Source organism: Canis aureus, chromosome 8 (genome assembly GCF_053574225.1).
Source record: "Canis aureus isolate CA01 chromosome 8, VMU_Caureus_v.1.0, whole genome shotgun sequence".
NCBI classification, from domain to species: domain Eukaryota; kingdom Metazoa; phylum Chordata; class Mammalia; order Carnivora; family Canidae; genus Canis; species Canis aureus.
The window spans coordinates 1,201,880-1,226,825 of record NC_135618.1 but is presented as its reverse complement, the minus strand read 5'-3'; the positions used below and the strand labels follow the sequence as shown (position 1 = coordinate 1,226,825).

Sequence of the window (24,946 nt, the reverse complement as noted above, 5' to 3'; positions counted from 1 at the left end):
GGGGGTCAATGAGCTAGTTAAGAGATAATTGTAACTGCCCATCCAGGATGAGTCAAATAGAAAATATTTACAAAGACACATCTGTTAAAAGACTATTATCCAAAATATATTTTGAAAAACTCTTAGAATTCAACAATAAGAAAACAAATAGGCCAATAATACTTTAAAAAGATCCAAAGATTTTAACAGAAACCTCAGAAAAGAAGATATATGGATGACAAAAAAAATAAAAAGATATTCCATATCATATGTCATCAGGAAAATCCAGATTAAAACAAGATGCCACCACACACCTAATAGATGGACAAAATCCAAAACACTGACATCAAATGTTCCCAAGGATGTGGAACAAGATCAACTCCCATTCATTGCTGGTGGGAATGGAAAATGTGCAGCCACTTTGGAAGACAGTTCGGCATTTCTCACAAAACTAAACACACTCTTAATACATAAGTTTAACGATCACACTCCTTGGTAAATTGAAATTATGTCAGTACAGAAATCTGTACATGGATGTGTGTAGAAACTTTATTCATAATTGCAAAAACTTAGAAGCAACCAATATGTCCTTCAATAGGTGAATGGATAAATAAGCTGTAGTAGGGACGCCCCAGGGGGCTCAGTGGTTCAGCATCTGCCTTTGGCTCAGGGTGTGATCCCGGGGTCCTGGGATCAAGTTCCGCATCAGGCTCCCCGCAGGGAGCCTTCTTCTCCCTCTGCCTGTGTCTCTGCCTCTCTGTGTGTGTCTCATGAATAAATAAATAAAATCTTTTAAAAAAAGAAAACAGCCAACTGTGGTATATCTAGACAATGGAATATGACTCAGTGCTAAAAAGAAAGGAGCTATCAAGCCATGAAAAGACATGCGGGAAATTTAAATACATATTACTAAGTGAAAGAAGCTGAGCTGAAAAGGCTATATAGTGTATAATTCAACTACATGACTTTGGGGGATGGGGGATGATTAGGAAGAGGAAAGAGAATTTTTAGGACAATGAAACTACTCTGTATGATACTAAAATGCTGGGTTCACATCATTATACCTTTGCCCACACTCACAGAAAGCACAACACCAAGACTGAACCATAATGTAAACTATGGACTTAGGGCAATAATATTGCACCAAAGTGGGTTCTCCAGTTTTAATAAGTGTATCACTTTGGTGGGGAACATTGATAATTGGGGAGCCTGTGTGTATGTGGTACAGGGGGTATATGGGAAATCTCTGTATCCTCTACTAAATTCTGCTATGAATTAAAGACGGCTCTAAAAAATAGTCTATGGAAGAAAAAGAAAGGTGATCCCTAAGCTAAATAATAGCAATGGGGATGGAGAGGAACAGTCAGATGTCCAATAGTTAAAGCTGTAAATATGACATGAAAATGAGGAGAGGAATTTCTTAAGTTGATTTGTGTGAATTCTGGCCTGAAAAACCAAGTGGATCAGGAAGGTGTCTATTATTTTAATCTTTGTAGCTGGGAATAGGTATCAGTAGTTCTCCACATCACCACAGACTATTGTATCATGAGTAATTTAAACATGGAGAATACTTTAAACATTTGTTGTTTTAGAAAGTACTTTTATAGATGCATTTCATGAATCCTCACAACATCCCAGCATTGAACAGAGAGCTTGGCAATCAGCAACCACTTGTTGAATGAATGAATGAATGAATGAATGAATGAATGAACAAATGTACAATGATGTTGGGTAGAGACTGAATACTGTATCTGTAATTTAAATCTCGAGTATTATGAATATTTTTTGAATATTTTTGAATCTTGAGTATTATGCAATCTTAAGTATTATGCCTGCAATTTGGATCTGATTCTGATTCAGTCTAGTGTTTATTGCATTGAACCACAATTGACACTTTTTATACAGAAGGAAATTTAAAGAGATCAAGCTACAGCTATAGACTCAGGATTGAATCCAACTTACCCCTTGAACTGTGGGCCTCTACTTATAAAATGGTAATAATATTTTTCTCATGAAATTATTTTCTGTTTAAATGAAATGATATGATGAAAGCTCTCCACACATACAAGGTATTGGACATAAATTAAAGGAATCTGTTTTGGTCATGTTACCCTGCTTTATATAATTCTTTTCCTTTTTTACTCTTATTATGAGAACTGCTACAGAATCTGGTCCACCGATTACTGATTGAGACAATCTGAAAGGCTCTCAAAGAAACTCTTCCCCCTTATAGCCCCTCTCAAGCAAGCCCACATGTTAATAAATCGCATGAACTCAAACTAAATTCTGTAACATAAGACAGTCATTTACCAGCAGGCACACATTCTGATGGTCACTCAACATGTGTGGTAAGCTGAAAGAAGTCCCAGATGTGTTATGGTTTTAGGTGCTCTAATAGTACCTGAGTGAAAGATTCACTCCGGAGGGTTATGAAAAATTCCAGTGGCAGGATTCTAACATTACTGTTGCAGGCTTTTTGGGGAAAAAAAATAATCAGAAAGACAGTCTAACAATGAAAAAAAAAAATCCTAATCCTTGGTCACTTTTCTGCATGATATAACTACTAAGCTCAAAGGACTTCATAAATGTATGTAATTATGATTAATATGCTATTTAATCAAAATGATGTATTTTAGAAGAAATCACAGACAACACAACAAAAAAGCCCACTGAGGTAGGTGGGAAAAGCTTTTGGAATTAGGACACATGGGTTCTGATCTCAGCTCTGCCAATAATGGACTGAATAACTTTGAGTAAATCATTCGCTTCTTGGAGCTTCCATGCATTGTCTAGCACATTGCAGTGATTTCTAGGGTTTAATAGAATATTCTAGGTAGGAATGCTTTGTAAACTCTAAAATTCCATGTTAGTAGTAAGATTAAAATATCATCTTTGTTGTTATAATCATCATTGTCATCACCACCTGAAATGGACTCAAATTTAGTTCTAAGTTCATAGTATTAATGAAAACTGGAACCCGGTCATTACTGGAGATCGTCTCAAGCAGCATAGTCCAATAGAAATATAGGGTAAGACACATACGCAGTTTTAAATATTCTAGCAGCCAATATTTAAGAATGCAACAAAAAAGTAAGGGACAGGTGACATGAATTTTAGCAATATATTTTGGTTCATGTAATGTGTCCAAACTATTATCAATTTCAACATGTGAACATTAGCAAAATCATTAAGGACACTTTTATATTCTTTTTCAAATAAGTCTTCAAAGTCTGGCATGTATTTTACACATTAGGACATCTCACTTTGGAAACTGAATTTTCATCAGAAATACTTGATCTGTATTTAAATTTCATAAAGTTTAAAGGAAAGGTAGATTCACAATCTAAGTTGTCCCAAACATACTTAAAGTTTCCCATAACTGAATTTAGTGTCCATTTTTAAACTTAACTAAAATAAAAATTCTATTTCTCAGTTGCATTAGCCACATTTCAAGTGCTCTTTGGGTGCAGTGGCTAAGGACACCGTATCGCACGGCACCAAGATGTACTCAGGGGTCCAGGCTAGCTTGTTGCCGACAAAACATAACAGTACAGCAGGTACCAGGCACCCGCAGGGGATATAGGAGCACAAAACCAATCCATTAGCAGCAGAAGAATAGTAATAATTCCTCACATTTCATTTTACGAGGCACCGATTTGATACTAAAAATGTGCCAGGTGCTGGGATTCAGTGATAAAAGTCCTTGAGTAAGGTAGCGGGCAACATGGAGTTGAAGCAGGAGAGCTGGGTTCTGGACTCTCGGAGTCAAAGAGTCAATCTCTCACATAAAGGAGACTGAGTTAAGTCATAGAGTTTTATTAAGCGACGACACAGAAGAAGCTCTCAGGAGTGAGGGGTCCCGGCAGGGTCGCCAACGTGGGCCCCCTCTGACAGTCTTATTTAGAACTGACCAGGGAGCTTGTGGCCTTCAGATTCTTGCGATGGCTTGGTTTGAGTGAGGACGGGTGATTCCATCTTTAATGGCTTCCTTCTTTTTAGGATCTGGTTATCCTTTGTTGGTCACAGGTGACTGTCCTAAGAAAGACATCCCCACCCCCCGCCCCTGACACCTAGGGCAGAATGACCTGGTTTGTTTCCTCATCTCTGGTTTCCCTCCACCTCGGCGTTTGGGGGATTTCTGTGAGCCTGACCATGTCGCCCCCCCACCTATCTCTCCCTACCTAGCCCTGTCTGGCCCTTACTCAGAGTTAGATTATAAAATCTGTAAAGCTACAATTCAGCTATAGTCAGGCAGGTGTTTCCTAGTGTGCTCAGCAAACTACGAACTCAGTGCGAAGCATTATCCGGAGTTTTCTAGGGGAGAGCAACAGAGGTGAGAAATGCTTTTCCACGACTCTGACTCTGAGATGAACGTGGGGCTCAAGGACATCACCTGACAGGGTCATTCCAGGGAGGAGGGCGTTTCACGGCCCCCTACCAGCACTGCGTACCAGGGAATGCCTTCTTTTCTTTCAAAGCTGTCGTCACCCCAGGACTTGGGTTAGCATAGCCTCGTTATTGGACTGCGACACACAGGGAAAGGAGAAAGAATTTAGTGGGTCTCATCCTTCAGTTTAAGTCTTAGGATCCATCACCAAAGACTCACCCCTTAATTTAGAAAGGGGTTCTGTGGTTGAATCTTTCTTTCTTTCTATCATAAGGACCAGAATCTTCTTTTCTCAAGATCAGGACTAAAGCTTAACTTATTTCCGAATGCGAAGTCAATTTCAAGACTCAGACCCGCCCGAGCAGCGTCGAAGTCCTCATGGCTCTGGCAGAGAACTCGCTTAGGAAGACCCACGTCCTACAAGGAGCCTCCCACATAATGGGCCTTCTCGGGTCTATGGATTGCAGCAACTCATTTCCCTCCAGAACTTGAAACCATCTTGCTCTAGGCTCCGTCTCTCAGTCTATCTATTTAATATCTCCGGGCACGTCTGCTCCACTGCTCCAACCGTCTCAAGTGTCTCACAGAGGCACGGCTGAGTATCAGGATCTTCTTTCTCCGGCCCGGAAAGTCCATTCCTGTCGTAGCCATGTAGCTCTCTACCTGACAGACTGGCTTCTTTCCGCTTCATTGGCTGTAATTCTGAACCCCTGCATGTAAGCTCAAACCATTATCCCCCTTGTCCTGCTGAAGTAGCCAAGAGTAAAAAATAAATAAAAAATAGACCATTTTTCTCCTGTTCTATCTTATATTCACTCACTTAAAGCGCATTGCTGTACTGAAGGTTGCACTTAAAATCTTGTATGATGCATATTTTCTGCCCATTGAGAAAGTGTCAAGAATGTCACTTCTGGAAAATATAAGTTTCCTCTGAAGATCACAGTTAGATATAGAATTTAAGAAGTGAAGTTGAATTTAAAGAGGTGCCTCAATTTTATTAACACTCAATTGTGTGTGTTTTTTTTTTAAGAAAGGTTTTATTCTGAATTTCATCATCACGGTTTATATCAAGTTTTTCTTTGTGTTATGTCAGAGAAAAATAAGAGTCAGAAAGGGAAGAATAGGAAAAGAGGAAATAAAGGGGAAAAATGAAAAACTAAAAGCACCTTAAGATCTTCATTACTTTAATTATGTTTTATCCTGGTATCCTATACCCCCTTTTACCCCCTTTTACTATCAATACTGCCCCTGTTCCATAAATCTCCATAATGTAAAAGTGGACTTTTAACACCTCTCATAAGACTTCATCCTACACTGCTTTTCTCAGGCTGTACACCACACCAACGTCCTCCAAATACTCACTTTTGGATCCGATGTTAGGCACAATATTTATAGCTTTAATGTAAGGTTCACTCGGGGATTATGATGAAAATAGCCTTCTGGCTATAATGCTTCAGCTTCTCTTTATATCTCTCCCCTTCTTTTTATAACTTTGGACCTGCTTATCTCCTGGACCTGCTCAGTTTAATCTGTACTAGGAGGTTCCTCTATGGGTCAGGAGATATTCCACATCTGTGTCCCCAAATAAAGAAGAGAGAATGCTCAGAGGTCTTGAGATTTCCAATGTTTGATGAGTCAGGGAAGGCTAGATATGTGGATGGATGGATGGATGGATGGATGGATGGATGGATGGATGGATGGGGGCATCAAGGATAAGATATGCAGAGGGGAAAATGAAACAAAGGATAAAGGGACTATAGATGCAAGAAGTTTTCTGTTACCTAGAATTCTATGAATGGACACTTCACAAGTTCTACAGCGCAGTGATAACTGATGTAGGTACAGGAGGCCCTGGGGCTCTAAAAAAGCTAAAGTGCCTTCTGAAGTCTCAAAGGAAAAATAAACTGCATTCAAGGTAATTTGACACTCGGGATACTGGGTTGAACTAAAAATGTTCTGAATTGGCAACCCAAGTACTGAGGTATAATGCATGGACATGGTTTTTAAAACCATAGAAATTAGAGATGAAAAAGTAATTCAAAAATTACTTAATGTAACAGTCTTATTTTATGAATTGTTTGTATTCTTTGTATATAATTATTTTTAATCAATCATGTACTCACTCCTACCAAGTTTGTTCCTACCACTCCCTCAAACTGCGTTTGTCAGGGCTACAGTAACCTGCACATTACTAGATTCTAGGGCGGAGGCCCAGTTCTCCTTATAGTCACCCTATCGGCATCTTTTGAAACAGTCACTCACTCCTCCCTTGAAACCACTTTTTTTCTTGCTTTCCAGAATAACATCTTCTCTTGGGTCCTTCTTAGTCTCCTCCAACGGTTTTTCCTGGCTTCTACGTCTGTGCTCATGCCCCTTATCTTCTCTGCCTCCATTCACTCCCTTGGTTACAGCTTCCAATCCTATGACTATAAATGTCTCCATATTAGGTAATCTTCAGGATTTCATCTCACCTCCTCTCCAGACTCATTTATCTTACTGCTGACAGTGCACCTGTGTATACATCTGTATCTACATCAACATGTACCTGCATCTATACCTACAACTGTATCTATACCTCCTGACATCAACTGATCCTCTCAGTCTACTCCACTCAACCAAAATCTGCTCTTCTCAATCTTCCTAATCTCAGGAATTGGTCTGAAATTTTAGAGTCGTCATGGATTGTTCTATTTCGTACCCATTTCACGTGCAAATTCATCACCAAAAATTCCATGCTACGAAATCTTCAAAATAGATCTAGAACCTATTTCTCACTGCTTTCTCTGCTAATTCATCTTAGCCCAAATTATCAGCCATGGTTTCTAACTGGTCTCCTTGCTTCTACACTCACTCCTCCAACTCTATCTACTACATAGAAGAGCCAGTGTGCTACCTGAAGAGTGTAATCAGGTCGTGGCGCAAATCTGCTCAAAATCCTCCAGTAGATTCTCCTCTAACTCGGAGTAAAAAGGATGCACTTTACTAAGAGCTACAGACCCTGCATGACTTGGTCATGCCAACTCTGGAACCTGGTCTTTTACTACTTACCCTCTTTTATTGTGCTCAAACAATGGCGGCCTTGCTATGCATGAATTTATCTCAGGCGTCTTAACATGGCTGTTCCCTCGACTCAGAATGCTCTTTCTCCAAAATTGTGCGTGCTCATTCCTTTATTTCCTTTCAGTCTCTGCTCAAATATCACTTTGTCAGAAGTGCCTCCTCTGCCCATTCTATCTAAAATTGTACATCCTTGATTCTTTAACCTCTTTATCCTGTTTTACTATTTTTTAATGACTCTTGCAAAACCTCAGTATGTACTCTATGTCTATCCATTTGGTTTTTGTCTGCTCAAACACACTAATTTCCATGAGACAGTGACTCTCCCTATCTTGTACATCACTGCATCCTTAGCACCTAGAATTTGTGTTGGCCCCTATCGAGATTCAATGAATATATATTTTAAAATACACAAATGAAATAGAGATTCAGACAGAAACATGGAGAGTAACAGCAATTGGACCCAGACCTCTTGACTCCCAGTTTGCTATCCTGCCTGAACACTAGTAGGCCAAAAATCCAATCTCTGACCAAGTGGGATTATAGAAAGAGCATTGTGCATGTTCATACACCAAGCATAGAACATTAATAATTCATTTATTGATCATTGCCGAGTGCTCACTTTGTGCCAGGCATTGAGGCATAGAAATAAATAGTATAGAGTCCCCATCTTCAAGTTACAAAGAAGTTCTCAGGTATCCATGATGCTGCTGGAGCCCACGTAAGGAATCCTCCCAGACTCATGGTGTTTGTGAGGTCAAGGATGACATTGCCTGGTAAGTCTTGCAGAATAATAAAACAGTGGGTAGGGAGAGAAAAAAGGGAGGGGGGGATCCTAGACTGTGAGCTGACATGCACAAACTCCTAAAGTCAAAAGAGAGAAACTAGCAGGTTGAGAAAATTGCAAGAGGTATGGATGAAAGAAAGATGGCAAGGAGAGAAGTAACACTAAAGAGGTCAATGAAGACCACCTGGCAGAAGGCTTGAGGGATCAGTCTGCAGCACATGGACTCTGGTGCTAAGAGCTGCTGGGAGACAGGAAGGTTTTGAACCAGAGAACGGCATGAGAAGATTTGCATTTCAAAACGATAATTCTATTTGTCAATATTGAGAAACATGCTTTGAAAAGAGGCAGGAAGGCCAGTTAGGAGGCAATTGTCATAACACAGGCACAAGGTAAGGGAGTCTGGTTTAAAGTGATGTCAGAGAAATTCATCCTATTATGCAAATCCTGTTGGGATTACAACAGCAGGCCTAGTAAACATCAACAAGCCTAAAAGGAAGCAAGGATGGCAAAAAGAGATTGTAATAAAACATGCTTCAAGGCCGGCATACAAACTTTCTCTCATTCAGGGAGCAGAGGAGTATATATAAAAAAGATTACAATCTTGATAATCAGCCCTGACAGCCCGGTTTGATATCAGTGACAAATGTAGAAAAGATGAGGAGCTTGTAACGGTATATCTGAGATAAGCACCTCGGGTTTTTGAAAAGGCAGAGACAAGCAGAGGCAATTCAGATACAGGGTTGCAAGATTAGGGAGGCCTGGGATGTGGAGAAAGAGGTGAGAACTTTCCAGGGAAATTGGAAGCGTGACACTGACATTGATATCCTTCTTGGGGTTGGAAGCGACCCGAGACCCACTGGAATATTCTCATCCTTTCTCACCCTTTCTCATCCTATTCTCACCCTCTCAACCCTGGTTTCTAAAGCTTCATATATTTTTATAAAGAAGGGTGATTATAACTGCTAACAAAAGTTTAACAAGAGAGGACAGAAAAGAATTGGGAAAATATATCTATTTTCCACAATGTAAGACTCATTGGCAAAGGCATATTTTTTTCCTAATAAAGACCAGATTTTGGGGGTTCAAGTTTGGATGTCTGATAACATACAAGAGAGCACAGAGAGATGTGGAAAATGTCAGAAAAATTAGAAGATGATGAGTTTTAAAAGTTCAGTGTCTAAATCACTCAACCTTCCTGTCCCTTTTTTCCCCGTCGCTTGTCAAGTAACGGTTCTAAAAGCTGCCCTCTAAGCCACGGGGTGTGAGAGAATTAAAAGAGAGGTGGAAACACTTTGAAAACTGTAAGACCATTATGTATTTTTAAATATCCCCTTCAGGAGATTTTTCTAGATAATAAATAGATAAATAAGTCATTCAGCATGCTAAATTTTAAAAGCTCATATTAAAAGATGCTTTCATGTTTGCATTTATGGCTCATTTCCCCGCCCCCACCCCCGAAATGCTAAAGTCATTCTTAATTTTAAATGTTCAAATACACATACACACAATGAGGATCGGGGAGGAAACCTCAAATGTTATCATTCCCCGTATTCTCTGGCTGTAGTCTTCAATGGTCTTCAATATTGAAGATCCTGAATATCTTCAATATGGACCATGAGGGATGCATATCCGTGATTATATAGCCAGGACTCAGATTCCAGATAACAGTCTGGTGCTAAACCCTGTGATCTACAGAAGGAGTCTGAGTCTTAGTTTAGTGCTTTTAAATTCAGGACTTCTCATAGATGTGCATGCATCAATCACTGCCTACTCTTGCTTCTTAATAAATGCACTGTTTCAAAGTGATGTGAAATCTTGGGAAATGTCATTGGGAAGAAGTACATCCTGTGTCAGGATCAAACATCAAGGCTTGGTTGCAGTAGAAAATCACTGATCCTATAGTCTGGCCTCAAGTACATGGGTACAGAGCACAAGGTGAGCTAAAAGCCGGGCCGAACACCTGGGCGCTGATGAGAGCAAAGGGTGGAGAGTGTATTCTGGTGAGTGCAAAGGACTGTGCAGGGTCCTGGCAGGAATGAAGGCAGGCTAATTTTGGAAAATTAAAGTAACTTAGTAGGTTTAGAGCTTAGACTGGGAGAAAATGTGTGAGGGGCTTATGAAGAGAGATGAGACCAGAAAGTAAAATGGAAGCAAGATTGTGAAGGGCCTTCAGTGAATTTTAAAGGTGGTGGAGGGTTATCCTTTGGCTGGGACATTGCCTAGGCTGTAATGCGTAAAGTGCCTTTGGTTGGATAACACCTTGGTTCAGAGCTTGAATAACAGCGGCCTGCAGGACTTGGTGGTGGTTCAGGACTGTTAGCTACAAAGAAGAGATGCTATAACTTAGAGGTTAAAAATCTACTTTCTGGAGCCAAATAACCTGAATCGAAATCTCGGTGAGCTGTGCAACTGAGTAGGTATTTCATTTCTTAAGTCTCAGTGTCTTCAACCGTAAAAATGAGGGAAATGATAGGACCCATTTCATTCGATAATTGTGGAGATTATCAGAGTGTTTGGCCCAGTGATTGAACCATACATGGAGAAGAAAATGCACGTTTGCTTTTTTCATTGTAGTTGTTATTTTTTATGAGTGACTTTCAGAGTTCCTCCAGCATGTGACGTATACCTCTTGAATATCTACAAGGTGTAAGGGCTGCGAAAGGTGACAAGCTCCTGGCTCTAGGAGTTGTAGAGCATCTATGCAGTACAGGCTTTGGGTTTGGCTCAAGCTCAGTGCCCCATTGACACTGTGTCCCTCCCACAGCGTGTCAGCGGGCATCCTGGATTCTCATTACCCTTTCACAGTACGTTGGCAGGACCTGCCTGCTAAGAGAAATTAAGCTTTGTGTTCATGGTAGCTTGAGAATCTAAGGTGGGCGGGCATGTTTAGGCAGGGTCAGGTGGTCTTTAGCTCAGACCCCATTGGGATCATCTGTAGACGGTGGCACTAGGCACAGTGGTCTGACATTAAGCACTGACCTTCATTGTGCCTGATGAAAGTGCATCCACATTCCAACATGCTCCTGATGGTCAAGATATTCAGGAGTTTTTGATGGAATCAAACATTCCTTAGAGCAATTTTTAAACATATATATAAAACATATATAATTTTTTAAATATTACACACACACACACACACACACATATCATCGGAATATCTAAGAGATTTTCTGTTTTTCTCCTTGGCTGTCAGATGGATATAATTAACATTTACTACGTGCCAAGTACTGTGATAAATGCTTTCTCTACATGACTTCGTTTTATCCTCACAACTGTTTTGTTTTTCTTCCTATTTTATTGATGTTATAACTGAGGTTTTGTGGCTTGTAAGAGGTAGAGCCAAGATTACAACCCACTTTTATTCTATGAAAAACGTATGGCACTTAATGGTCATACTAGAATGCTTATTCTGAAAATGGTGACTTGTTTCCTTTAAAGAGTATAATCCAGATTCCTACTAAAACTAAAGGCCCCTCATCGGCCTTCCTCTCTTGGAGGAAGTATACTATATATATGCACATATAAATCCGTATTTGTCGCCTTTCATGAATGAAAATATCACCACAGACAATCACGGCACATAGACATAGTTTTAAAGACCAATGAATGATAAGTAATCTGTGCATATAGAAACTTTAATTTCTACTGCATTATTGCTAGTAGAGTCTGCTGTCTATAGAAAACTAATTCAATAGCAAGTCTTTCCACATGTCATTAAACGCCTTTTTTCCCACTTTATGGGTCTCTGTGACTTTTACAATTTCACGTTTAGTCTGTAGGATAAACCATATCAACGATAACGACAATAAAGCTACTACTGACATTGCCACTAATACCATTTGTTAGAGTAGAGTATGTCAGACGCTGCACTTTTTACATGTTATAATGTTCAGTAAATAAAGCTTATCCCCATTTTACAGATGAGGAAACTTAGATTCAAAGCAGTTAAGCAATGTACACAAGGTCAAACAGGAGGTAAATGGTGTAGTCAGACATCAAATACAAAGAGAACTGATCCCAAAACTTGTGCATGTTCTTTCTACTGTATTCTACAGAAATATATTCTTTTTCATCCCATTTCCTCTTGCTCCTAATGACACATACTTTACTCTTCAACATTCTGGAAGTAATTGAACTGCTATTTTCTCTAACCTCCCTCCTCTAAAAGAACTGAAGCCTGGCATAGCCTATATGGTTTTATATGTAACTAGAGATGGAAAAAACATAGGGGAGGGACAAAGGAGGGGGCATGGGTGTCGAAATCAAATTGTAAAACAGAAGAGATACCAAATAGGAAACCAAAATTCAATAACCAAAACAGGATGGCTCAAAATATTGTGAAGATTAAAAAAGCTGAGAAGGCTGGATGAAGGTTTTGACAACTGTTATATGTATGCAATTTATTTTATAAATTTGGAGAAAATATGGTATAAGGACACGTGTGTGTGTGTGTGTGTGTGTGTGTGTGTGTGAATTAGTAACCTAATTCAGCTATTTCAGAAATCCATAGTTCATAGGAATTCTGGAGCAGAAAGCCCCTGCTCCAGAGGTGGTTGTTAGATGGGTGAGGTTTATTTATATCTAATCAATACTAGAGGTGTTGCTAATTAACAGAAATACATAGTAAGAATGGGTTTCCAGTGGGACGAATTACTAGTATTCAAGATCTATGATATTTTGGAAGCACTGCTCACCCTATATCATGAATAGGAAATCCAATGACGGGATCCCTGGGTGGTACAGCAGTTTGGCGCCTGCCTTTGGCCCAGGGCGCGATCCTGGAGACCCAGGATCGAATCCCACATTGGGCTCCCGGTGCATGGAGCCTGCTTCTCCCTCTGCCTGTGTCTCTGTGCCTCTCTCTCTCTCTCTCTGTGACTATCATAAATAAATAAAAATTAAAAAAAAAATAAAAAAAAAAGAAATCCAATGACACCTCCACCCTCCCGTTCTTCAAGATAGCACTGAGACTACATTTTGGAACCACCCTGTGTCCAACCAGAAGCCAGAAGATTCTCTTTGCCTGATGATGGTTGTAAAGTTAATTGAATCCTGCTTCCATATTTTGTATCACTTCTAGTAAAACTAGAGACAAATATGACTGATTTTGCTATGATACTCATCATAACCTGATATCCAAATATTGACATTGTCAGGGAATAGCCAAGGCTCGTCTCCATGAGACGTCTACCATACCTACCACAGATAACCCAAGAGTTATACATGGACAATCTGGCAAAGGGTAGTTCTGAACAACAGCAAAATCCTGCTCCTGGAATATGAAAGCTGCAGAAATGAGGGCAGAGATGGAGGATTGAATATAAATAGACAACGGTCTTGAGCTACTTGTCACAATGGGTATCGGCACCTACTTTTTGCATTTATAAAGGAATCCACTCAGTGCCAGTGGCCAGCAGACAACTGAGTTGTAAGAGCTGGGGTGGAAGGTGACACCTTCCTCACAGCAAAGATCTACGTATTGAAGATTTAACTCTCCAGAACCATCACAAAGCAAATGAACTAGCGGCAGCTATTTTATCTCTTATATGTCAAATGCCTGGAGATTTCTAAGAACTCAACTGTTTATCACCATGTGGTCCGACTATGCAGAGGACCAATCTTTTGCCTTCGTATCTGCTGAGGCTAGATCCACTTCATTCCCATCAGGACACACTGAGTGTCCAGTTATGATGAATACGCACCAAAGATCTCCCTGATAGGAATCGTCAATAAACTCAATGTGATTCTACAAACTGTTCAGACCCCATGAGTCACCAAACACAGAGTTTAGTTGAGTGTGCAAGTTCCATCTCTTCACATTGCTTTTCCATTTCCCCAGATACATGCAACATTTTAGACTCGCATTTTTATGTCCTTTTCTGTTATTGCCACCTAAGGTTGCAAACTTTCTAAAAACAAACGAAAACAAAAACAAAAAACCCACCAATCTGTGTGAAGAGTTTCACTAATTAATGTAGGTGAAACACGATCTGAATTCTTTTAGGATTGCTGTCAGTTTATCAACATATAGCAGAACCATTTATCTTTTCTGGGTTTTCTTCTTTCTTTCTCTTATTAAAGCAAAAGAACAAATAGAACCCAGACACACACACACACACACACACACACACACACACACACACACTCTCCACAAACCAGAAACAGAGCTTCCTCCTTAATGACTTTCTCCAAGTGCTAGAGAGCGTCTGCCAGTGAGGCGGAGAGTGGGCCAGAACCCCGCCAGCGTCCTGGCCCCTCACAGGCTATTCCGCAGGAGAAGTCAGAACACATCAATCTGCGCCCCTCCCTCAGTGTGTCCAAAACAGGTGCCTTAAAAACCCATCAACGCGTGTCCTAAAGGGGCAGTGGGGGCTTTCTGTTATGATCCTACCTGTTTGTATCTGTTCACGCCTGTGCTTACCTCTGCATTCAGCACAGAAAGGTCAATATTTGGAAGAGAACAAGAAGGATATTTATGAAACTGTAGGAACACACATTTCATTTGGAAAGTGCTAGCTGTGCCTTCCACGCTTTTTCCGAGCCATCTCCATAGGAAGCCATATAAATGCTACCTATTATTTTTGTGAATTGAGCTCTTAATTTGCATCTGTTTTCTATTGGATAACTCCAGGAAATTGAGATCTCAAAGTTTAAAAAGGAGAATACCTGTTTAATGTTCCATGGCAGTCAGATTTTGTGCTTGATGCTTGCTCACAGCAAAAGCCTTGCAGGCAAGAGGCAGAATGAGCAATTTAACCAATCATTGACTGCTTGAGTCCATTATGTAAATGGAAAACAAGGCCATTGTATTAATGGGGCAAAAATGGAAAAATAAAGTCTTATCATAGGCAGTTCATTGTTTAAGAGAGACTTGTTGTAATGACTATCATATAAAATCAGCCTTTTAAAAGCAATACATACAAACTCAAAAAGGAAGTCTCTTTTGTTGTTATTAATGTACAGAAATCTGGTATCAAAGGTTCCAATATAATATTCATATTCTCTTCCTTTTGGGGATCTAATAAGTAGTAATCACAAACTTTAAAATATTTTGCATTCTGAAAAGTTTATAGACATTTATTGGGAGTTGACTTTTTCATTCTCAGAAACCAACTCCTTTGAAATGCCTCTTTAATGGTAGAGGCTTTGTGTACCTTGTCTGTTTTAATCCTTACGACAACCTTGTAAAGTAGCTGTTGCTTCCCCCACCACCACCTGGAGAGTTTGATGTGATATCTGTCTGTCTGTCTGTCTGATTATGTATCACTTAGCTATTGTTGAGTGAGAAACTACCACAAATCTCTATGATATACAACAGGAAGTTGACAGTTGATGCATCTGGAATCAGCTCTCCTGATCTTGGCGGGGTTTTCTCACAGGTCTGGAGGTTGCCTGGCTGTCAGCCGAAGTAGCTGGAGCAATTTGGCTCCTCTCCATGTGTCTCTTAACCTGCCACAGGCTGCCTCAGGCACGTCCTTCTAGTGACAATAGCAAAGGTGTAAGAGGACGAGCAGAAGTGTGCCGTTGCTTTTATAAGCCTCTGTTAGCTCATTTCTACTAACACTTCATTGGCCACAGCAATATATAGAGAGAAAATATACTCTGCCTCTTGATAGGAAAGTTCCAAAGTCCCACAACGGGGAAAGAATTGGGTGCATTAAAATAATCCGTCTTCCACAGATGACAAAGACTTAATATCATCCATCTATTTCACCAAATTGCTGCTCAATGTTCTGTTGTTTAACTTATGACACAACTGCATTAGTTACTTATTACTTTTCTACAGAAACTAAAAAACTAGAAACCAGACCAGATACTCAACAGCCCTTCCTAGATTAATTATTTCAAAACCTTCTCACTCCATTTATTATTTTATGAATAATGAGGATAATGGTGGTGGCAGTCACCATTTATTGACATTTTACTATGTGCCAGACACTGCCTAATCTTTTTAAATCCTACAGCATACCCGCCGAGTGGGTATTATGATCCTAATTTTGTAAATGAAGAAGAAAGTGAGCCATAGGGAGATTAAGGAGCTTGTCCCAACTCTGTCCTGCTAGAAAGTATCAAAGCTAGGATTGAGGTCCAGGTCTACCAGATGTAGATATGCATTAGCTTTAAACTTAACTCTTTGTTGCCCACTCAGGAAAGTTTGTGGAAATAAAAATAATAGAGCATTATAATCTAGGGCAGACGTTCATAAAGAGGTGCCCCATAAAACATTTCCACACTTTACTAATAGGCATGTTGTTAAACAAAAGGTCAAGGAAGCTATTGAGTAAGGGACCGGCAGGGCTAGGTGGGGAGAGATAGGTAGGGGCCCAAGGGATCAGGCTCACAAAAATCCCCAAAATGTGGAAGCATAAGGAAACCAGAGACAAAGAAATAAACCAGACCATCTTGCCCTAGATGTCAGAAGTGGGGTCTTGTCGTAGCAGCTACTTGTGACCAACAAAGAATTACCGGACCCTAAAAAGGGAAGTAAGTCATAAAGGTGTTCTCACTAGTTCTGACTCAAGGGTGATATCAATAGAGATGTTAAAAGGATTTGGATTCCCTGATTAGCTTTCAATAAAAGACCGACCCTACAAGCCTCCATTGGCAACCTGTCAGGGACCCCCCGCCCCAACTCCTGAGAGCTTTTTCTATATCCTCACTTAATAAAACTCTATTACTTTATTTACTGTCCTTTGTCCACCAGATTAATTCTTTGAATCCATGAGACAAGAATTTCACTCTCCCACTTGACTATGTAAGTTTAGAAAATACTTATATTAAGATAAAGCAGTACTCTGCCGAAGCTGGATCGTACCAGTTCACAGGAGCGGATTCCTCCTGTCTCGTTCCACCTCTACATTCAGTGATGTCACATGGTATTCTGAAATAGGCTCTAGGGAAACTGTTGACATCATGGAAATCTACAAACACTTCCAATTAGAGTTTTGTTTTGTTTTCCAGAGAGTAGTTTATCAGCGTACCTTTAGACAATAATTTCATTATCACAGAGGTTCTGAGAGATTTTAAAATGAAAATACACATGATATCATTACGATATTTGATCATAAAATATTTCTGGCAACAATGCCATGTAAGGCTGAAAGGGAATCCCTTATAAATGACAAGAAACAATGAACTCATTTAAAAAATTACATTATCAAAAAAATAAAATAAAATAAAATAAAATAAAATAAAATAAAATAAAATGAAATAAAAAATTACATTATCAACTAATTACCGGCCAATGACATGTGTCCTACTACTCTACTGATCATTCCTCTATTCACTGATATATTTATCTAATAATTGTTCAAGGGCCTACTAAGCAGCAGACAGCAATGCACCACAATACAATTGAATACTGTCCTGATACCACTTCCAGATGTTGGTCCATTCTGTTTTACCATTCTCAGTGTCAAGATACTTCTCCACATGTCCTGAAAGTACCTCCTTTTTAGTTGTTGGAAAAGAGTGGACTTTTATGTCTCTGTACAGTACCTAACCCGCTCAGTATCCTAAGCATCATGCTAAGTTTCTTGAAGACTTTATCATATCCAATCCTCATTCTTTAAAAGTACCATAGCACTTTATTATACCAATTGTTATAGGTGAGGAAACTTAGTCACATAAAGCTTAAATGAGCTACTCTAGGTCACATGCGAGCAAATGCTAGAGTCAAACTTTCAAACCTAGATAAACCTTAATATATACAACTCATAGGTATAATTAACACTATGCTTTGCCACCTCCCAATAAGACCTTTAAGGTTATGCTGGGATACCCCCATGTGCTCAGAGGAGAGGAACAAACTGAATAAATTGACTTATCTGTTCGTTAAGCATTTATTCAGTGCCTACCATGAGCTTTGCTAATCATGTTTCTCAAAACATGCTGTATATACACCAGGTGTGCTCAGATGTGCTCCATGGAGGTTCTACTCAGAGTCTCAGAAACAATATGGCTCATCCTCCCAGAAATTCAAATCTTTAAGGGCAGGAGAGTATGTATTCTCATGATAAAACAAAGAGAGAGATATTTGGAATAGAATGTGAAATTTATGCAAGTTCTAGAATACTTGAAAGTTCTCAAGAGATTTCACACTTTGCCATAGCAGCTACCTTGCTTTAAGTCTCAGAACTCTTGTGGTCTAGTCCTGAGCTAGGGACACTCTTAAGGCTGACAGGATCCTAAATGCCAGTTATTACATAAGAGCACAAGTTCGAGAACCAGGAGACTTGGGTTTCCCTCATCAATTTGGCTTTTATGTTGTTGTTATCTCTTGTGCTCTAGTCCCCAGGTACACTGGACTTCTTTCTGTTTCTACATACTCCACCCTGGTGAAACTCTCCTTCCCTAGATCTTCTTATGCCTGGTCCTTCTCAACACTGAGCTTCAGTTCAACTTTCACTTTTTCAAACTTTCCTTGGTGGATCTTCTATCTAAAGTCACACTCTGTGACCATAACCACCGTATTTGGCATTATATTTAATGTTTTCATAGCATATATTCCACGGGTTCATTCTTCACACAGAAATTATTTTATTTATTGTGTTTTTATTTATTTCCTATTTCTGTTACAAGAATTTAAGCATTTCAAAGCGGGAAACTTGTCTGCTTATTCACAGTTTTACTCCTAATCGTCAGAATAATGCTTATTATGAAAGGGCATTTAGTAACATTTGTTAAATGACTGAATAAATGATGAAGTGTGCAAATCATTGGCAACTTAATTAACCTTTTCTCCTCAGTTTTTATGTCTTTTAAAAGGGGGAAAAACAATCAAATTTTAAAATGGGTAGAGGATCTGAATAGACATTTTTCTAAAGAAGATGTGCAGATGGCTGACAGATATGTGAAGACATGTTCAAGATCACTAATCATCAGGGAAATGCAAATCCAAACCACAGTGAGATTTTGCTCCATACCAGTCAGAATGGCTAGTATCAAAAAAGACAAGAAATAAGTGTTGGCAAGGGTGTATAGAAAAGGGAGCCATTGTGCACTGTTGGTGGGAATGTAAATTGGTGTAACCACTGTGGGGAAATTATATGGAGGTTCCTCAAAACATTAAAAAATAGAAATAATATATGATCTAGCAATTCTACTACTAGGTATTTACACAAAGGAAATGAAAACACTAATTTAAAAGAATATCTTCACCCTTATGTTCATTACAACATTATTAACCGTAGCTAACATATGGAAGCAACCTCAATGTTCATCAGCCAAGAAATGGGTAAAGATATAGTGCATACACATATGTATATATACAACGGAAAATTTTTTAAAAAATGAGATCTTCCCATTTGTGACAATAGGGATCTAGAAGATATTACACTAAGTAAAATAAGTCAGGACAAGAAAGATGTATATCATTTGATTTCACTTACACATGGAATCTAAAAACAAATAAAAAAAAACAAATAAACTCTTAAATATGGAGAATTGATGGTTGCTAGATGGTAGATGGATAAATGAATTCATTAAAGGGGATTAAGAGGTACAGATTTCCAGTTATAAAATAAATGTCACAGAGATAAAAAGTAGAGCAAAGGGAATACAGTCAATAATACTAATAACATTGTATGGTGACAGATGGTGACTACACTCGTCATGGGGAGTGTTTAGTAATATACAGAATTGTTGAATCAATATGTTGTACACCTGAAACTAATAAAGCACTGCATATTAATTATACTTCAATAAAAAAGAGCCATAAAAAGGAAGAATTATGGCTTTTTTCATAGTGTCTTCATGAAGATTTACAAAATATATAAAAAGTGCTTATAAGAATTCTCAGCATATAGTTAGCACTTAATGTGAGTGATATATAACAGAAAGACACGTAAAAATCTACGTGTACAACAAAAATCATTCTTCTATGTTATCGATATTTCACAGAGACTGTTTTGAAGAGGCATGCTAAATTAAAAAATATATGGATTCTTTAAACCTACCTCTTCAAACTACAACCAAGCATCAGGTAGATTTATGTTGGTCTTGTCACTGTGCACATAAGCTGAATTCCCAAAGAGTAGCTCAAATCATAAAATTCTTCCCTCATAAGAAGGCTATAAAATTTAAGCAATAAAGTAAAAGATAATGGCCATTATGATTAATGGCAGGGGCATAGGCAGAAAGCGCTTCATTTGGTTGATATGTTATAATTGCTTGAGTTGTGGACATTTGTCTATGCACCTATGTATTTGATGCTGATCATCCCATACAAAGATGACAATGATGTTTTCGCCTTTCTATTTGAAATCATAAACTTTTAATTGATCTTTCTTCATTGCTATAGAAAATAGACTGTGTTCTTTATCAAAAAAGTCCATTTTTACACTATCTTCTATGTTAATAAAAAAAGCATTTTGGGGCAAAATGAGCATTTTGCCCTAAAATCCTTTTTTGCAAAGACTTTTTAAAAATTTGAGTTCATTTAACTGTTATAATTTTAAAATTACAGATCAAGGATGGATTTGGATTCTTTGTCACAGGTTGGTAAACAGTCACATCTAGCTCATTTCCCATCATTTAAAAAACACTGTCTGATGGCCTATTATATCCTGTAAGAGTAACTAGGGAAATAGTAGTGTATACAGCAAACCAAGTCCTATCAATGACGTTTACATTGTAGGGTTGGGGGGAGAGAGAAAAAAAAATTAGGTGTCCAGAGCATTTTTAATCTCAACTCTGGTTCATCTCTGATAGATCCAAGGGCCATTTTTAAAGTTTTGTTATTGAACTGGAATGCAGCCAGAGTAACTGCCATGCAAGCAAGCCCTCTACTTTTTAAGGGTAAGTTTAAAAAAAGCTAATTTTCTAACATAATCCACTAGTTTTTGTAGCTGTACTGATAGGCTCTGTGTACTTCACTTTTATTCAGTAGGAACAAGTGTCCTGCCCGCTATCTTTTCAACTTATCTCTCAACCACCTGCATTTGCTATTCTTGTTGTCCTATTTATTATTTCTTCTCTTCTTCTCCATTTATTTGGTTCATCTTCTCCCACCTCTTTGCACACTTCATCTTTCATTCATTTCTGTGCTCCGTATACAATCTATTTTATTGTGAGGAAAGTGGGCTTTAAATTTTTTTTGCAATATTCTTTTTAGATCAATAAAACAAAATGTCAATATAAGACACTTGTAAAAATTCCCCTTCCCTCCCCAAAATAATAAAAGGCATTAGTATTGCCTCAACAGCATAAGTCATATATAACATTTTTGGTGTGTTTGCCTACATTCTTTTTTTCTCACATGCATACCACTACTAAATAAATGTTATTTCTAAATTGCTGCTATTTTCTACACTGTGGAGGAAGCCAATTAGTGTAGACTAAGTCAGTCACTCTGGTCCTTTGTCTTTCTATACACCTTTGTCTCTCCAGACACTTTCACTCTTTAGCAAAGGTGGAGAAATCAGATTGGTGAGTTTGGACGTGGAAACTAGGGAGTCGTTGAGCCCCTTCTTCTTTTCATTCCCTTGGGACCCAGTTGCCTACAAAGGAGCACACTTTCAGTAATGCTCCTCCATGTGATAAATCTTACTAGAGTGGGCACCCAGTAGGAAATCTGTCCCAGCCCAACAATGCTGAAGACTAATGGGGAACTCTACCTAACTTTGGTGTATTAGAAAGCCCACTTGTCATTTTCTTCAATAGCAGGGTCTTTCTCATTTCTTAAAGTTATTTATTTTTGTAATAAAGACGATATGCTTAGCCTTCACTCTGAGAAGTGTTTTTATCTTACTTTTCAATTTGTTCAAAACCTGGACACCAAAGAAGGATGTCGCTTTATTCTTCTCACAGAGACCGAATCACACATACTTTGTGATGGATGCTGTGATGCACCACCTGGGTGGCCCTTCCATAAAGATTCGTCTCAGCTGCTAGACCTAGCACCTTCATGGACCACACTCTGGTGAGAAGAGCATCCTTATCCAAGGTCATCTACCTCCTGTGGAAGTCTACATCCAGTAAATGATTGATGCGGGGATATAGCTTGGCCCATCTTTGGGACATTCAATGGCCATTCTAGCTCCAGAGCTCCCTGAGAGTCAAAAAAAGTCAGCATTGAGCATAAGTCAAGGCTTGATTTCTTTTGCTTACAACTACTCTCTCTCTCTCTCTCTCTGTTCTACAGATATTGTTCCAAAGGACTATCTTTAAGAAAATATCCAGCAACCAACCTTTGTGTCTGAATCTACTGGGGCTGCTTCCTGAGAAATTTAACCTCTTGCATTCATGCATACAAATACACATACATCATCATCATTATTAAAGATATTTTGTTATAAGAAATACATATTATTAAACAGTATAATAATAGAGGAAGAATATTATATTCACTAGTGATTTCATAATTATTCTAACTCCTGTTCTTGGACATTAATAGTCTTTCTAATTTTTGCTATTTTATATATCACATCACAAAATACCCTTATTCACAGTTATTTTTGCATGTATGTAAATATATCTGTAGGATAAATTTTCAAGAGTGAAATTACTAGGTAAAAGATGATGTGTATTTTAAAAACATTTTGATATTACTGCCACATTGCCTGTTGAAAAAGCGTATACCGATACATACCACCACCAGCAGGGAAAGTGAAAATCTATGTCAAAGCACTTTTACTAACATTGATGATTAAAATGTTTTTTTCTTATTATTCAATTATGTTTTTATTGCCCTTATTATTAGTGAGCTAGAAATTTTATTTATATATTTATTAGCTATATTATATCTTTTCTCATGATTTATGTGTCTACGTATCTTTATTCTTCTAGGTTATTTTTCTTAATGATTTTTTTTTATATAAAGGTCTTTAAAACTGAAAAGAATTGAGATTTTTATAGTACTGGTTTGAAAGAAAGAGAAATTATTCTCTCCACTTAAGACAGAGCTCTTCTATAACATAAGGCTATCTCAGTGGTTCTCAACTGGGGGCAATTTTGCTTCTCGGGGCATTTGGCAATATCTGGAACCAGTTTTCATTATCATGGCTTTAGGGTGGAGGGCAGGAAAGGCTTTTGGAATCTAGTGAATAAAGGCTGGGGATGGTGTTAAACACCCTACAATGTACAGGAAAGTCTCCCACAACAAAGAATTACCCAATCTGAAATGTCAATTGTACCAGGATTGAAAACCTTGGTTTGCACAGAGAGTTCTGTAAACTTGTTGATTGAGTTTATTCACTAGAGATGGATGTGTGCGTAAAAATTTTCCAATTATATTTTCTGAATTTTTAACGCAGGATGAAATGAATGACTTTTTACATGTGTATTTTATAACCCTAAATCTTATTATTTTTCAGTATTTACATATTTGATTTTTGTTCTCCTGGGCTTTCTACTTAATAGTTTTGTTCTTGATGCAAATATAAGTTTTGTAATTCTGAAATTATTTTGTGTATAATGTAGGAAAGAAAAGTAAGTAAGTGTATTGATATCACTAGAAATCTGGGATTTTCAGTTCCTCCAGGACCCTATATGCTATAATGCTTACTTTATTTATAGTGGAGAGCTGTTACATGCCACAGTATTTACTTATATAATAGTATCACTTATATTAGCTATTTACCGAGCCTGGTGTGTGTCACTCTATTCACTCTGTATATAAGACTACATTTGTTCTCCATATTAATTCTATGATTTATTATTCTCCCACTTTACAAATGAAGTTTAGCCATATTAAAAATATATCAAATGCCCTCCAACTGAAATATGGCAAAGATTCAAACTTTCCACGTCTAATTCCAAAGCCTATGCTCCAGTACCTAAAATACTAAAAACGGAGCTAAAATATCCTAGTGAATTCAAATCTTTTTCTTATAATTTATATCATCTCCTCTTGCAGATAAACTTTGGGGATTCCTTTGCCAGGTACCATCTACTGTTGAGACGTTGGAATTAGGGATAGAAGAATTTTTAAGTTATTTTCAATTAGCCACTGATTCATACAACAAATACTTCCAGCCAGCTCCGTAATAAGGGGCACTGATGTTTGTTTTTTACAGCTTCGTATTGAAGGGTCAACAGCTGGTATTGATCATCAGTGTATTACTTCCATGTCACAAATTTTTCAATAGCTTTTTCAGTTATTGGCATTAGCTGGCTGTTTACATATATCATGCTTTCCCAAGATGTGAATTCCTGGCATATTTATTTTTTTCCTCAATATTCAACATGCATAAAATATGAATCTGGAATAATTACAGTGGAGCAGACAAGTCACTGTAAGTGACAGACAACAAATAGCTGCTGGGGCTGGGTCAGGTCATAGGCCTTCTCTGCCAAAATGCTTTTCTACCCCCAGAGAACCATGTTTTCCCTTCCCATCCGAGAGATAGTACCGAGAGGGTTAACTAGTCCAATTATTTGCAAGTGAAAATTGCCCCAAATCTGAAGAAAGCAAATGTCATGCTTTGTGGAGCTCATAGGAAAGAGAGGAAAGATTCTTATTAACTAGAAGAACAGACGGAAAGTGAGTTTCCTTTGTTACTTTTCTTTCAAGTATTTTCACTTTGTGTGCAAGCTTTCAAGGAAGCTTCAAACACTTTGCACTAAGGGAAAACAAAGGTGTTAGATTGCTAGAAAAATAACTGTGGCGTGAAGCTAGGCTTCGCTGCCAGTGGGGCCAGCTGAGAGAACTGCAGGTCCCGACCGGTGTGCACCAGGAGCTGCATCCCAACCCAAGATGGGGTTCCTGGGACTCTCTCCGTTCCTGTGAAGCACCC

The 24,946-nt window shown here is 38.4% G+C and overlaps 2 long non-coding RNA genes across 7 annotated transcripts in view; one reads left to right on the top strand and one right to left on the bottom strand.

Moving 5' to 3' along the window:
• The window catches only part of LOC144318250 (uncharacterized), a 50,605-nt gene extending 32,362 nt beyond the window's left edge, over positions 1 to 18,243 (bottom strand). For all 3 annotated transcript variants that reach the window (XR_013384053.1, XR_013384052.1, XR_013384051.1), the window contains exon 1: positions 18,068 to 18,243. This is a non-coding gene — a long non-coding RNA (uncharacterized LOC144318250). The remainder of the gene's footprint in view (positions 1 to 18,067) is intronic.
• The window catches only part of LOC144318251 (uncharacterized), a 70,887-nt gene extending 48,056 nt beyond the window's left edge, over positions 1 to 22,831 (top strand). For 2 of the 4 annotated variants that reach the window (XR_013384055.1, XR_013384056.1), the window contains exons 3-5: positions 20,922 to 21,008; positions 22,020 to 22,131; positions 22,354 to 22,831. This is a non-coding gene — a long non-coding RNA (uncharacterized LOC144318251). Of the gene's footprint in view, positions 1 to 18,082; positions 18,508 to 20,676; positions 20,708 to 20,921; positions 21,009 to 22,019; positions 22,132 to 22,353 lie in introns of those variants that run through there. The other 2 variants (XR_013384057.1, XR_013384054.1) reach the window with 2 other exon arrangements.
• Positions 22,832 to 24,946: the final 2,115 nt, after the last annotated feature.